Source organism: Chiloscyllium plagiosum, unplaced genomic scaffold (genome assembly GCF_037043375.1).
Source record: "Chiloscyllium plagiosum isolate Xiang-an unplaced genomic scaffold, Cpla_swu_hap1 HiC_scaffold_45, whole genome shotgun sequence".
Taxonomy (NCBI): Eukaryota; Metazoa; Chordata; class Chondrichthyes; order Orectolobiformes; family Hemiscylliidae; genus Chiloscyllium; species Chiloscyllium plagiosum.
Window position 1 is genome coordinate 62,457,299 of NW_028270183.1, and position 16,414 is coordinate 62,473,712.

A 16,414-nucleotide genomic window follows, 5' to 3' on the forward strand; every position below is an offset into this window, starting at 1 on the left:
GGAACAGAAAAATTGTAACGGATTCGTCACAAATCTTACAGGAACATCGAGGTTATAATCACGAGGAAAGGCTTAACAGCTCAAAATGTTTTTCTCAAGAAAAGAGGAGGCTGAGGGACAACCTGGCATAAGTCGGAGGCTTTGTTTTTGAGGGTTCAGAGATTTGAGGTTGGGCCTGAAGCATTGGGTTCATTGCCCCAAGTCAAAGTTGCTATCTAAATGTGTATCTTTCTTTTGTATTTCTGTCTGAGTTAACAATCAGATGGGTAGGTCAGTGTCTGAGTGTTTTCCCAAATCCCTGATTGAATTGGCCTCCTCAACAATCTCAGGTGCCTCACCACTCACTGGGTCACGGAGAAACTCTGCCGTTACAATGAGAACGGTCTTTGCTGTCAGCTCTCCTCGTGCTTCCGCCTAATCCCCACTTCCCTTCATTAAATCCCAGCTGCCTCTAGCCCACCCTCATGGACATGTTGAAGAGCATGACAGGAGAATGGATTAAACCGAGAGTTCAATGCCAGAATGAAATAGGAAGATGGAAATAAACGGGCTTTGTGGATCTCAGGGATGCAGACTCCAGGCTGAGTCCTTTGTGGGTATTCCCGCAGTAATACGAGACAGCATTCCATGATGAGAGTTAAACCCGGGTGGCAAGACAGGGAGCCACTGAACATTAGCAGGTTTAGCTCAAACACAGGAAAGTTGTTCAGTCAATAACAGTGTGTTAGACATGGAGGTGAAGTGAACAGTGAGGGGAAATGTTACCACAAGCTGCAGATGGACAACTTTCATTGGAACAGGAGGAGGTCATTCAGCCCTTCAACCTTCAAATCAGCCTGTTCTGCCATTCAATGGATCATGGCTGATTTGTGTCTTAACTTGCAATTTTCAAAACCCTCCAAACTCATCAATAAACTCCTCTGCAACAGACAAGATAAATATGAAAAACTAACCATCTGCAAATGCTGGGAAATCAGAAACAAAAACAGACATTGCTGGAAAAATTCAACAGATCTGGCAGCATCTGTGGAGAGTGGAACAGGTTCTGGTGTGAGGGGAATGAGATTGTCAATAGCAACTGAGAAAACAGGAGGACATGCTCAATCAGAATAAAACCCATTTTTGTCTTGCACTTTTAATTCAACTGCAAAAATTATTCATTATTATTTCCGAAATAGGATAATAGACCAGAAATCAACTCTTCATGTCATTGGGCCTGGGAAATTATTAATTCTGACCCTGACCAGCCAACATGTGAATCCAGATCGTGGATAATGTGGTTGACTCTGATCCATTTCCTGGGCAGTCAGAATGGATGACAAATGCTGCCCCAGTAAGTGATGCTGTGATCCCACGAACAAACAACACAAATCCAATCGCTGTGGTTCCTTGTGAACTCGCTGTTGTTTCATCAAGCTGGATATCTGAGTGAATTGCTTCCCACACTCAGAGCAGGTGAATGGCCTCTCCCCAGTCTGTATTCACTGGAGTACAGTGAGGCTGGATGGTGTACTGAACCCAATCCGACAGTGAGAGCACCTGAATGGTCTCGCACTGGTCTCCTGTGACAGGAAGAGATGATATTCACCATCCCGGGGGATACTGGGTAAAGATACCTCCAAGAGGGATCCAGTGAGAGTTGATTGGGACAAACTGTTCGCATGCATGGTAGAATCAATAATGAGGAGGCACCAATGTGAAGGGATGGACAAAGGAGGCGCATGTGACATGAGACAAAACAATTTCATGCAGCGAAAGTTTATGGTCAGGAATGCACTGCCAAAAAGTGTGGAGAGTCAGGTACAATGAAGAGAATCGAATTGAACAGTTATTGGAAGAGGACGAATGGGAAGGTTTATGGGGTAAAGGTAAAGAATGGCATTCAGTGAGGTGATGAGCCCATCAGCCTCCTTTTGTCCTTGTGTAAACATTTTATTCTGAGCCCTCTAAGGAAATATCAGAGCAGGGATTGTGAAGGGGTCAGATTGAATGACCGTCTCGGTGAACAAAAGTGAGACACAGACACAAGTTGGGTGGATTGGCCATGTGAAATTACCCATAGTTTTCAGGGATGTGCAGGTGGATTGGCCATGGGAAATGCAGCGTTACAGGGGTAAGGTAGGACGATCTAAGGGTCAGTGTGGATGTGATGGGCCGAATGGCCTGCTTCCACACTTGGGATTCTCTGACGATAATTCTATTAGTTTTAAAATAGTTGCAGAAAATAATAGACCAGATCTAAAAGTTGGTGTTCGAAGTTGGACAAAGGTGAATTCTGACGGGACAAGGCGAGAACTTTCAATATTTCTTTGCAACCCCCAGGTAAAGGGATGGCTGGAAAGCGGTAACATAGGAACAGAAGGAATAGGAGCAGGAGTAGGCCATCTGGCCCCTCAAGCATGCACTGCCATTCAATAAGGTCGGGGCTGAGCTTTTCATGGCCTCAGCTCCACTTTCCTGCTCTCTCACTATAACCCTTCATTCCTTTCCTGTTTGCAAATCTACCTTTTGTCTTTCAAGTTGATAACGTCAACTGCTGCACTCAGCAGGGAATTCCACAGATTCATAACCCTTTAGCTGAAGAAGTTCCTCCTCAACTCTGTCCTAAATCAGATACCCCCTTATTTTGACGCTCTGCTCTCTCGGCTGACCTGCCCCTCCCCCAATGGAAATAACCTCCTTGCTTCTATCTTATCTATTCCCTTCTTAATTTTATTTTTTCCAATACAACCACCCATTCTTCTAAATTCCAACAAGTACAGTCCCAGTCTATTCGGTCTCTCCACATACACCAACCCTCTCAACTCCCGACTCAAACTAGTGACCCTCCTCTGCACCCCATCCAGTATCAGTACATCCTTGCTGAAGTAAGGAGATCAAACCTGTACGCAGTACTCCAGGTGTGAACTCACCAGCACCCTATACAGCTGCAGCATAACTATCCCTCTAGCAATGAAGGACAATATTCCCTTCACCATCTCTTTTAGTCCCCTGGGATGCATTCCATCATGTCCAGGAGACCCATGTACTTTTGGGCTGTTATCTTTCCCAACATTACCTCTTTACTGAGAATGACTGTTTCCATGTCGTCATCTGCCATTGCCTCCATAGGCCTGTGAAAATGAGACAACAAGAGAACATAGACAGTATGTTCCTGTTATTGCCAAGTCTGGTAGGTGTAGAGAATGCTGTGTGTCTAGAGAAATTGAGGGTCTGGTCAAAAAGATGAAGGAGGGATATGGCAGGTACAGACAGCTGGGTTTGAGTGAATCCCTCGGAGGTTTGGGGCAGTAGGAGTACACTCGAGGGCAAACAGGAGGGTAAAAAGGATACATGAGATAGCTTTGGGGGGAAAGAAGTTTAAGGACAATCCAAAGAGATTCTACAAAACACTAAGGACAAAAGAGTAACCAGTCAGAGAATACGGACCCTTAAAAATCAACAAGGCTGTCTGTGGAACCACAGAAGGTGGGAGAGATACTATCTGGGGATTTCATGTCAGCTTTAAGTGAAAGAGGATATGGAAGCTAGAGACTTTGGAGAAATAAATAGTAATAACTTGACAACTGTCCATGTTACAGAGGAGGTTGTACTGGATGTCTTATACATAAAGCTGAGTAAATCTGTGGGACCTGATCAGTTGTATCCCAAAACTTTGTGGGAAGTTAGGGAAGTGATTGCCATGCCCCTCGCTGAGACATTTATATCACTGATAGACACAGGTGAGGTGCTGCAAGACAGGCGCCATTATTTGAGAAAGGTGATGACGAAAGGCCAGGGAACAATACACTGATGAGCCTGAAGTTAGTGGCAGACAAGGTGTTGGAAGGAATTCTAAAGGACAGGTTTATATGTAATTGGAAAGACAAGAAGTGAGTAGGGATAGTCAGCATGGCTTTGTACATAAATCACTAACTTGGATTTCAGAAAGACATTCAAAAATGTTCCACATGACAGACTGGTTAGCAAGTTAGACACCATGGGATACAGAGAGAGCCAGCTATTTGGATACAAATTGGCTGGAAGGTTGGAGACGGAGGGTAGTGCTTTTCGGACTGGAGGTCTGTGATGAACAATATGGTGTAAGGATCGGTGCTGGGTCCACTGCTTGTCATCATTTATATCAATGATTTCTATGTGAATATATGAGGTATAGTTAGTGGGTTTACAGTAGACATCAAAATTGGAGGCGCACTGGACAGCGAAGAAGGTAAGCTCAGAGTGCAATGGGACTTCAATCAAATGGGCTGAGGATTATCAGATCGAGTTTATTTCAGATAAATGTGAGGTGCTCCATTTTGGAAAAGCAAATGAGGGCAGGAATTATACACTTAATGGGAAGGTCCTGGGGAGTGTTGCTGAACAAAGAGACCTTGGAGTGCAGGTTCATAGTTCCTTGAAAGGGGAATTATAGGCAGGGTAGTGAAGAAGGTGTTTGGTGTACTTGCCTTCACTGGTCAGTGCATTGAGTAGTGGAATTGGGACGTAATTTTGCGGCTGCAGAGCACATTGATTCAGCCACTTCTGGAATTCTGCGTTCAGTCCTGGACTCCCCGCTATTGGAATGATATTGTGAAACTTGAAGGGGTTTGGAAAAGATCTGCAAAGATGTTGCCAGGGTTCAGTGTTTGAGCGAAATAGGTAGAGGCTGAATCGGCTGGGGCTGTTTCCCCTGAAGCATTGGATACAATTGTGAGGGGCATGGATAGGGTGAAATCCCAGGGTCTTATTCCCAGGATATGTGAGTCCAAAGCTTGGGGGCATAGGCTTCAGGTGTGAGGGAAAAGATTTAAAAGGGATCTAAGGGGCAATGTTTTCCAGCTGAACATGGTACGTGTATGGAGTGAACTGCCAGAGGAAGTGTGGAGGCTGGTACAATTACCCAACTATGCCTTTGAGATGTTGTATGTGATTAGCAAAGGTTTAGAAGGATATCGGCCAAGAGCTGGCATATGGGATGAGATTAATTTAGGATATCTGGTCGGCAAGGACAAGTTGGATCGAAAGGTCTGTTTCTCTGCTATATATCTTTATGGCACTAATAAAATTAAGATGGGCTTCTCTTTTATGGAGAGTTAGCAGAAGATCAGATAATTCTCCTTGGAGCTGAGAAGGTTCGGCAGTGATTTCGACCAGGAGCAGATTTGTTTCCAGGATATTTAATTTCCAGAGAGACAGAAGGAGAAATTGTTAACGTCACAATTTTTAGTAACTACCTTCAGGAAACTGGTAAATAATGCAGGTTAAAAATGTGAAGATTATTTTACTCACTAAGTTCGGAGCATCTGGAACAGTTTGACCAACAGCTGGATGCAGATTCAGTAGTTATTGTCAAAACAAATTTGGAATTTAACTTTTTTAAGGAAGGATTTGGAGGGCTACAGACAAATGGGAGGTGAGTCGGGATAGACTGGCACCATCTCCAGAGGGGGAGAGTACAGCCCCAATGGGCTGAATAGCCCCAAACCCCTGTGCTCTGTGTTACTGCCCCATTCACTGTGAATGATGAAGCTCATCCCAGGGCAGGGTCATAGAGACATACAGCATGGAATTAGATCCTTTGGTCGAACTGGTCCATGCCGACCAGATATCCCAACCTAATCTAGTCCCATTTGCCAACACTTGGCACATATCCCTCGACACCCTTACTATTCACATACCCATCCAGATGCCAAATAGTGTAATTGTACCAGCCTCCACCACTTCCCTGAACAGAAGATTCCATACACGCACCAATCTCAGTGTGAAAAAAGTTGCCTCTTGGGTCCCTTTCAAATCTTTCCCCTCTCACCTTAAACCTACACCCTCTCGTTCTAGACTCCCCAACCCCAGGGAAAAGACCTTGTCTATTTTTCCCATCCATCCTCCTCAGGATTTTATAAAGCTCTATGAGGTCACCCCTCAGCATCCGATACTCTTGGGAGGAGTCCACTCATGTCACAATGGGGCCCGGGTGATTGACAGCAGCTTCAGACCAATAGGAGAATTGGCGTGATCCTCCAGCCAATGGGAGTGAATTGGGGTGGGTCCAGCAGACCAACACGTGGCCATGAGCTGTGCAGTCACAGTATCCCGGTTAGGGGGGACCTAGTGAGTGTGAGAGACTGCAAAGTCTGGGGAAGAAATGGAGCTATTGTGGACTGGGAGTGTTTATAAATACACGGTTTTAGGCTGCTAGACCTGAATTAGAAATTCCTGGTAAATTAGTACCAAAAGAACTGCGGATGCTGTAAATCTCACACAACAACCAAAAGGTACTGGTAAAGCTCAGCAGGTCTGGCAGCATCTGTGAAGAGAAATCAGAGTTAATGTTTGGATCCACTGACCCTTCCTCAGAACTGAAAAGAAATGTTGGTTTATATGCAGAAGGTAGGGGTGAAGGAGTAAATAATAGGTAGTGATAGAGTCCAAAGAGATGGGAGCAGTTGGACAAAGGAGTGGATAACGATTTGGCTGGGGGAGGGTGAATAGCTGTTTATGGGGACTGTTAGTGGCTAACCATAGGTAATGTGTAATGGTAGGCTGTAATAACAAGGCCTGGTATGTGGGTTAAGAGGCTAGGGCGCTAGGAAATTGGAGAGTTCAGGACCTAAAATTATTGAATTTGATACTGGGGCTAGAGGGATGCAGGGTCCCCAAGTAGAAGATGCGGTGTTGTTTTCCAACTTGCGTTAACATGAGGCGCTGGAAAAGTACAACAGGTCTGGCAGCATCTCAGGAGCAAGAGAATTGACGTTTTGGGCATATTCCTTTCATCAGGAATGCAGGGATTTGTGGGGGGCGGAGTAAGAGGGCTGAGAGATAAATAAGAGGGATGTGTGCGGTTGGTGGGAAGGGAGCTAGGAAGTCAATTGGTAGATGTAGGTGGAGGGTAATGGAGCGATGGTGGAGTGAATAATTGGAAAGGAAGATGGACAGGTGGGACAGTTCAAGAGGATGGTGTCGAGTTGGAGGGTTGGATCTGGGATAAGGAGGGGGGAGATGAGGAAACCTTGATTCTGTGGTTAAAGGGTCCCAATGTGGAAGATGAGGTTTTCTTCCTCCAGGCGTCGGGTGACTGGGATTTGTTGGTGGAGGTGGCCCAGGACTTGCATGTCCTTGGCGGAGTGGGTGGGGAAGTTGAAGTGGTCGGCCACAGGATGGTGGGGTTGGTTGGTGCATGTGTCCCAGAAATGTTCCCTGAAACATTCTGCAAGTTGGTGTCCTGACTCCCCTCTGGAGAGGAGACCACATCGAAAGCAAAGGCCGTAATAGGTGAGGTGTTTGGATGTGCAGGAAAATCTCTGCTAGATGTGGAAGGGTCCTTTGGAGGTGAGGGGGGAGGTGTGGGCACAGGTTTTTCACCTCTAGCAGTGGCAAGTGAAGGTGCTGGGAGTGGAGTGTGGGTTGGTGGAGAGCATGGATCTGATTAGGAATTCACAGGGAATGGTCTCTGGAATGCTAAAAGGAATAGAGAGGGAAATATATCTCTGGTGGGATCTGATTGTAGTTGGTGGAAATGGCGGATGATGATGCATTGTACCTGGGTGGAAGGTGAGAACTGGGGGTTTCTATCATTTTTGCAGTTGGAGAGGTGTGGTTCAATGGCACAGGTGTGGGAACTGGTGGAGATACACTGGAGAGTGTTGTTGACCACATGGGAGGGGAAATTGCAGTCCTTGAAATACGGGGTGTTTTAGTATGTTTCTGGAGTGTTCTGCCAGCTTGCATCAAGCTTCACTGGAACACTGCAGTAAGCATGAGACAGAGATGTTGGCCAGGGAACAGATTCGTGTGCTAAAGTGACAGGCAACTGGAAGCTCAGGGTCTGTTTTGCAGCAGAACGTAGATCATCAGCTGCCATTTCCAGCACCTCCACTGAGATGCTGCCAGACACAGGTTCCTGTCCCCTCCATTAACAGCTATGCACCCTCCCAGCCAGATTGTTATCCACTCCTTTGTCTTTCCAAATGTTACCCTTTCTTTTGGGCTCTGTCCTCACCTATTATCTACTCTTTATACCCCTATCTCCTGCAGTCCAAAGATATGCAGGTTGGGTTAAATGGCCCAGCTAAATTTCCCGTAGTGTTCAGGGATGCATAGATGAGGTGCATTAGTCAGGGGAAATGTAGAGTAATAGGGTTGGGGGATGGGTTTGGTTGAGAAACTCTTCAGAGGATGGGTGTGACTTGTTGGGCCGAATGGCCTGTTTCCACACTGTAGGGATTCTAATTTTCCGAGCTGCCGTCTGTTCTGAGGAAGGGTCATTGGACATAGAATGTATGCAGGAGGAAAAAATGGGAAAGGGGAGTTGGATCCAGTTTAGACTGGGAGGGTTTAATTACACTCTGTACAGGTAGTTAGGCCTGAATTAGAAACTCTTGTTTACAGCAAATTGGAAAATGGCTGTGGCCCTCAGTCAATGATAGGTCCTGGGTTATGGCCGCCATCTTTATTGGGGGCAAGGTACAGAGAGGCACATGGACATGTCCCCTTCCTGGGTGGGGGCGGGGTGATTGAAACAGGAGCATTTACACGTCAAACACATACCAAGAGAAATATTTGTCTTTACTGTTCAGCCTGCACTGACTGTGAGTTTTGTTTTGTCAATTCATTTTATAGGATATTAATTGAGAATAATTGAGACAGGGATCTCAAAAGCATTTTTCTATCGTCAGCAGGGTCATCATGATCTGAATACCATTGACATTTAACTGTGGAAGGAGAAAGGTGTGTCTGTTCTGTCTGTGGGAAAGTATTTGTTTTTTATTTCAAGCAAAAAGCAGAAAGATGTTCAAATTTGTGGTTGGATCACCCTCGGGGTTTGTGTTCAATTCTGGGCCCTGCAGCTGTGGAAGGAGGTATTGCCCTGAGAGGGAGCACAGATTTATCCAAATTACACCTCGTCTCTTTATAGGAACTGTCAGATTTAGACCCAATCACCCACTTCATGATGTTAATCTGTAAACTCCTTATTTTCAATTCCTGCAAACTTCTCATTAAAATGCTGTGGTTCTGTTCGCCGAGCTGGAAGTTTTTGTTGCAAACGTTTCGTCCCCTGGCTAGGCGACATCATCAGTGCTTGGGAGCCTCCTGCGAAGCGCTTCTTTGATGTTTCCTCCGGTGTTTATAGTGGTCTGTCCCTGCCGCTTCCGGTTGTCAGTTTCAGCCGTCCGCTGTAGTGGTTGGTATATTGGGTCCAGGTCGATGTGTTTGTTGATGGAGTTTGTGCATGAATGCCATGCCTCTAGGAATTCCCTGGCTGTTCTCTGTCTGGCGTGCCCTATGATAGTAGTGTTTTCCCAGTCGAATTCATGTTGCTTGTTGTCTGTGTGTGGGGCTACTAAGGATAGCTGGTCGTGTCGTTTCGTGGCTAGTTGGTGTTCATGTATGCGAATTGTTAGCTGTCTTCCTGCTTGTCCTATATAGTGTTTAGTGCAGTCCTTGCATGGTATTTTGTACACTACATTCGTCTTGCTCATGTTGGGTATCGGGTCCTTCGTTCTGGTAAGTTGTTGTCTGAGCGTGGCTGTTGGTTTGTGTGCCGTTATGAGTCCTAGGGGTCGCATTAGACTGGCTGTCAGTTCCGAGATGCTCCTGATTATGGTAATGTGGCTAGTCCTTTTGGTTGTGGTATGTCCTCGTTCCGTGGTCTTTCTCTTAGGCATCTGTTGATGAAGTTGCGCGGGTATCCGTTTTTGGCGAATACCTTGTATAGGTGTTCCTCTTCTTTTTGCAGTTCTGGTGCACTGCAGTGTGTTGTGGCCCTTTTGAATAGTGTCCTGATGCAGCTTCGTTTGTGTGTGTTGGGGTCGTTACTTTCATAGTTTAGGACTTGGTCTGTGTGTGTGGCTTTCCTGTATACCCTTGTAGTGAATGCTCCGTTTGGTGTTCTCTGTACCATCACGTCTAGGAATGGGAGTTGGCTATCCTTTTCTTCTTCTCTCGTGAATCGGATTCCTGTGAGTGTGGCAATGATGATCCGGTGTGTTTTTTCTATTTCCGTGTTTTTAATGATTACGAGCATGTCATCGACATATCTGACCCAGAGTTTGGGTTCTCATTAAAATTCCTTATGGACTCAAATTCCAGCACCATTTCAGGTGAAATGTTCCAGGTTCTGACAACTGTCTATTCATTCAGAAACTGCTGAAGTCCTTGTTGACTCTGGGGTTACAAATGGCTGAATTGAGAGATAAGATGCTGTTCCTGAGCTCCCATTGAGATGCATTGGAACAGTACAGGAGGCTGGGGCAGTGTAGGTGGGAGCAGACAATGAAAATGATAAGGCTGCACTGTGCGTGCTGCTTGGCTCAATGAGAGTGTTTTGGAGTTGCTGGTAAACCGAGCGAGGGGAGACAGAGAGAATGTGAACCCACAGCTTCAGTTGTAGTGCAGGCCATTCATAAATTCACATGATCTCAATGGGAACAGCCAAGTTGTAAGCGATACCTGCTGAGTTTTTTTAAAAACAGTTATTAAAGTATAAAATGTCAGCTTAAGTAAAGATCGGGGCTTTTGATTATAATGGAAATGTTTGAAGAGAAGGAAGGTTGCTAGCTCATTTAAATTCTCCTAATGGGAGTAACTAACTGAAACGAGAGAGACATTGTGATCGGAGACCTCAGACCAGTGGTGTGCTCCTCTTGCACAATGTGGGAAATAAGGGGCACTTCCTTTGTCCGTGACGGCTATGTGTGCAGGAAGACTGCCCATCTGCAGCTACTGGGAGACTGCCATTCAGAGCTGGAGCTGAGAGTGAACTCACTGTGGAGCAATACTGAGAATGTTATGGACAGAAGGTTCAGTGAGTTAGTCACACTGCAGGTGAGAGTTACACAGGCAGAAAGGGAAAGGGTGACCATCTGATCAAGTAAAAGGCTCAGGAAGGAAGTGCACGACTCCCCAGTAATCATTCCCCTTCTCAAACAGATATTGTGCACCGTTTGGGATTCTATCGGGGGGTTGGGGGGCAGGTGGGGTGGACTCTCAAGGGAAATCAACAACAACCAGGTTCATGACACCACAGATGCACAGAACGGGAGGAAGGAGAATGGCAGAGCTGTAGTCAGGGTCAGAGACAGGCGCATCTGTGGCCACAGACATGAATCCAGGACAGTGGAATTGAACCCAGGTCCATTTATTGATAATTGCACAGACCCATAAAGGGCAGCGTCCCAAATGCAACCTTCAGCACTTGACCACCCTGAAGCTCTACCTTCCAGGGACTGTGCACTTGTACTGAGACCTTCAGAGAGATTGAAGGGGTGAGGGAGAAAACAGGAACAGGGTTGTGTTGTAGCTCTACAAAATAACGGTCACCCTCCCCTCTCAGTCTCCCTCCTCTGTCTCCCACCTCCCATCGTGCCTCCTCCCCACCACAGGGAAATGACCTTGTGTATTTACCCTATCCATGCCCCTACTGATTTTATACACCTCTATAAGGTCACCCATCAGCATCTGACGCTCCAGGGAAAACAGTGTATTTATCCTCTCCCTGTAGCTCAAATCCTCCAACCCTGGCAACATGCTTGTAATACTATTCTGGCCACTTTCAACTTTCACAATATTGTTTTGATAGGAAGGAGACCAGAATTGCACGCAATATTCCAAGCGTGACCGAACCAATGTCCTGTACAGCCGCAACATGACCTCCCAACTCCTATACTCTGTGCTCTGACGAATAAAGGAAAGCATACTAAACACCTTCTTCACTATCCTATCTACCTGTGATTCTGCTTTCAAGGAGCTATGAACCTGCACTCCAAGATCTCTTTGTTCAGCAGCACTCCCGAGGACCTTACCATTAAGTGAATACATCCTGCTAAGATTTGCTTTCCCAAAATGCAGCACCTCACATTTATCTAAATTAAACTCCATCGGCCAGTCCTCAGCACATTCAACCATCTGATCAAGATCCCCTTGTAATCTGAGGTAATCCTCTTCACTGTCCACCACATCCCCAATTTTGGTGTAATCTTACTAACATTACTTCCTATATTCACATCCAAATCATTGATATAAATAATGAAAATTAGTGGATCCAGCACCAATACTTTGTGACACCCCACTGGTCACAGGTCTCCAATCTGAAAAGCAACCTTCCACCACCACCCTCTGTCTTCTACCTTTGAGCCAGTTTTGTATCCAAATGGCTAGTTCTCTCTGTATTCTATGAGATCTAACCTTGCTAACCAGTCTCCCATGGGGAACCTTGTCGAACGCCTTACTGAAGTCCATGTAGATCATTTCCACCGCTTTGCCCTCATCAATCCTCTTTGTTACTTCAAAAAAATTGACTCAAGTTCATGAGACGTGATTTCTCACACACAAAGCCGTTATTAATATCCAGGACTTAACTCTGTACTTTGGCATCTGTGTCACCCAGTTTTGGGTGTTAATATTCTGGATAATGTTCAAGTACACCAGCTTTATGTTAGTGACTGTGTTGAGTCTTGTTAATATCACCAACACAGGTAAGTTCCATTTGAAAGGCAGTCCCTATATCCCTAACCCCGCTCTCATCCCCACCGTAGACAGTATGTGGAAGGAGCTCATGGAGTTTCCATGTGAGAGAGATTGAGAAAATCTTCCCTTCTTTACACTAGCCCACCAGGAATTGGTGGTAGTGTCCTTCCTCTGATCCAAGAGGATCGGGCTCAGAGTTGAGTAACAGCATCTTTGAAAAGGCTGATTGGAAAACGTGCCCAAGCCGCCAAGCCATACTGTCTCCCAGCTGTCCCTGCCTGAGCCTCCAAACAGAACCTTCCTGTAGTTTCTCTCCTGTCAGACTCTCCCATTTCTCAGTTTGTTCAGGGTCCCCTCCTGCTGCTGCACTGATCCTGTCCCTCACTGACCTGTCCATCCCCCAGTGTCAGCCACATTCATTCATTGTTTACAATCTCCAGCCCCGCCCCCTCCACCCTATTAGGCAGCAGCTGCTGTCAATCACCCAGCTTCGTGTGTGATCTGGAGCATGTGCTGTAGGAGGGGAGACCAGTGCACGGGCGCAGTGCTGGCCAATTGTTAGTGTATGTGCAGGGCGGGTCAGTGCCAGGAGGGAGGCTGTGCGTGTGTGGGATTAATCTGTCATTCGCAGTTTCCTCCCTCTGGGAACAGGACCCAGGGAAATGGCCCCTGCCCCTGATATCGTGACAAGTGGTCGGCTATCAGTGGGGGGAGCATTTTGCAGAAAGTTATCAGAACTCGTGTGAAGATTCAGGAATGTTATGGAAAAGAACACAGATGGGCCTGCAATTAAAGTTCTAATTTGGTTCATCTTAGTTCAATCAGATATGACTTGGCCAGTGTGTGCAGGATGGTTCTCATCAGAGGGTCCGTGTGGGGGAAATAAATAAAATGTTCCAGATTGGGGCAAAAAAATCAGTTTGGTTCTGACCAGGAAGGAAACCTGGGAGGTGGGGGAAGGATTCACCAACATCCAGGAGGCTCCTAGTCAGATTCATTGATTTGATTAGATTAGATTTCCTATAGTGTGGAAACAGGCCCTTCGGCCCAACCAGTCCACACCAACCTTCAGAAGAGTAACCCACCCAGACCCATTTCCCTCTGACTAATACACCTAACACTATAGGCAATTTAGCATGGCTAATTCACCTGACCTGCGCATATTTGGATTGTGGGAGGAGACCTTTTTTTGGTTCTTAGTCTGCAGGCAGGAGCGAGGAAGCTGATTTCAAAGAGAAGAGAGAGTCTGTGAGAACTGGGTGTGGAGGAAAAGGGGTGAGGAGATTGATTTGGATTTCAGTTCACAGAAGAGAGCAATTGTGAGACTGAGATTTAAAGCTTTGGGGGAACAAAGAACCTACAATTTAATACTATCACTGTCTTATGAATTTCCATCCTGTGTTAACGGTGGTGACCTGTTTTGTCTGTTGTAGGGTTCTGAAAGGGCGGATTTGTGGATGAGAAATTCAAATTGAACTTCACGTTCCGTTTTGATAGTTACTTGATCCGTGCCGATCTGAATATTATTGGCCTTTTCATGTGGAAGGAAAGGTGTGTATTCTGTCCGTGGGCGAATATTTCAAATGTCAGTGTGTCTGAAAAAATTACTGAGACACAGCCAAATCCATGTTAGTGTGGTGAGTGTGGAGAGAGAGAGTTCATTTGTTGTTAAAAGTCTGAAGAAACATGGCATATTTCCCAGGAACAATTAAGCTACAGATTTGTTTTGTATGAGGACAAATTTTTAATTAACCATGCAACCAGAAAGACACAAGGATGCCTGCACCATGGAAAATGCTATGAAAACAGGATTGTTGTAAAGGAGTTAATTATCGATCATGGTTTGTAATCCATTGACGTTGTCACGTCGGTTCCAGTGCCGTGGGGAAACACTGGAAACGTGATGAGTGCAGTGTAGGTTTCAGTTATTAAACTGGAAAAAGTGCATAAGAAAATTACAAGAATTTTTGCCAGGACTCAGGGGTCTGAATTATAGGGAGAGGTTGGACAAGCGAGGATTTTTTTTTTTGTTTAGAACAGTGGAAACAGAGGGTGATCTTTTCTGGAAGTATATAAGACCATGAGAGGCTTGGGTAAGGTGAATGCACTCCGTCTCTTTCCCAGGGAGTCAAGGAGTGGAGGGCATCAGTTTAAGGTCGGAGGAGAAATTATGAAAGGGAACCTGAGGGTCAACAGTTCTACAAAGAGGGTGGTATGTATATATGGAATGAGGTGCCAGTGGAAGTGGTTGAGGTGGGTACATTAACAACATGTAAAAGACATTTGGACAAATACATGGATCGGAAAGGGTCAGAAGCAGATGGGCCAAGTGCAGGGAAACGTGGTTAGCGTGGATGGACATTCTGGTCGGCATGGGCCAGTTTGGGCCAAAGGACCTGTCTCTGCTGTAGGACTCTGACTCCAAGTATATTTACTATTTCTCCCGCTATCTCTGGTAGCACCCTGGGATGTATTCCATCAGGGTAAAGAGACTTGTCTACCTTTAGCTCCATTAGCTTGTCCAACTCTAACGCTTTCGTGATAATGATTGTTTCTTGGTCCTCACCTTCCTCAGTCTCCATATCAATTACTGGCATGTTCTTCGTATCCTCCACTGTGAAGACTGACTGCTGTGTCCTCATATTCCTGAACCCTGCTGGATAGGAATAACTGGGCACAGAACTCTGAGAGGTCTTCTTTGAGTCTTTATTGATGAGACAGAGCAGTTACCTGGATAGTGTACATGCAGAACACCTCCAGGCAGCATCAGGTAACTCCCCGCCTGTCCGATGTGCCGCTGCCATTCTCATACCTTTGTGGTTTGGGACTTTGAATAGAGACTGTCTCTCAGTATTATCTCCATGGCAACGGCAGTTAGAAAGTAGAGTTAAGCTCAACACTTTGTGGTTAAACCACATACCCCTCCCCCACGGCCCTGTGGCTCAGTCAGGTATCCAACAGGCACTTCAGTTTCAGTGTGGCTGTCTGTCAGGATTCTGATGTGGAAGAGTCGGTGTTAGAGCTGGGTGGGTAAAGTTAAAAACCACACATCACCAGGTTATAGTCCAACAGGTTTATTTGGAAGTACAAGCCTTTGGAGTGTGCTGTGATTTTTAACTTGATCAGGATTATCTCTATGGTAACAGTTAAGTGCTTCAACAATTACAGAGGCCATATGTTCCCAACACAATAGGTTCCCCTCTAGCAGGGTAAACTGTTATTCCGGCCATGAGGATAGCTACTCATCACTTTTCTCCCCCAATCCCATCAAGCTTTCTGTTGATCTTTAAAGATTTTCGAATCTCCTAGTTTCTCCTTGGTCTTTGCCAATTTGTATGCTTTCTATTTCAATTTGATAGACTCCCTTATTTCCTTAGCCACCCATGGCAGATTACTCTTTTTTTCCTACAGTCCTTCATTTTCACTGATATATACTTTTGCTGAACAGTTTGAAAAATTCTTTTATATTCCTCCACTGTCTTTCAACTGTCCCACCCTAAAATCTTTGCTTCCAGTCTACATTAGCCAACTCCTGCCTCATCCTATTGTAGTCTCCTTTGTTGAAATACAGGATCTTGGGATTGGATTTAATCTTCCCGCTTTCCAACTGTATTCTAAATTTAACCAGACTTATCACACGTCTTTTTATCAGATTACAAGGTGAGACAATGTTTCCTGGGTGTTTTGGTTTTCATTGTCAGAGACCTTGGCTTTGTAATAAAGTACAGGATAGATATTCACAACAGAGTATTCTGGACGGTGTGAGTGTACTACACAGTCTAAAACCATAAATCACTGTCTCCCCTCAGTTTACATGATTTGGAGATGCCGATGTTGGACAGGGGTGTATAAATTTAAAAATCACACAACACCAGGTTATAGTCCGTCAGGTTTAATTGGAAACACATTAGATTTCGGAGAGTTGCTCCGTCATCCTGTTTGACTCTAACCTGTTGTGTGATTTTTA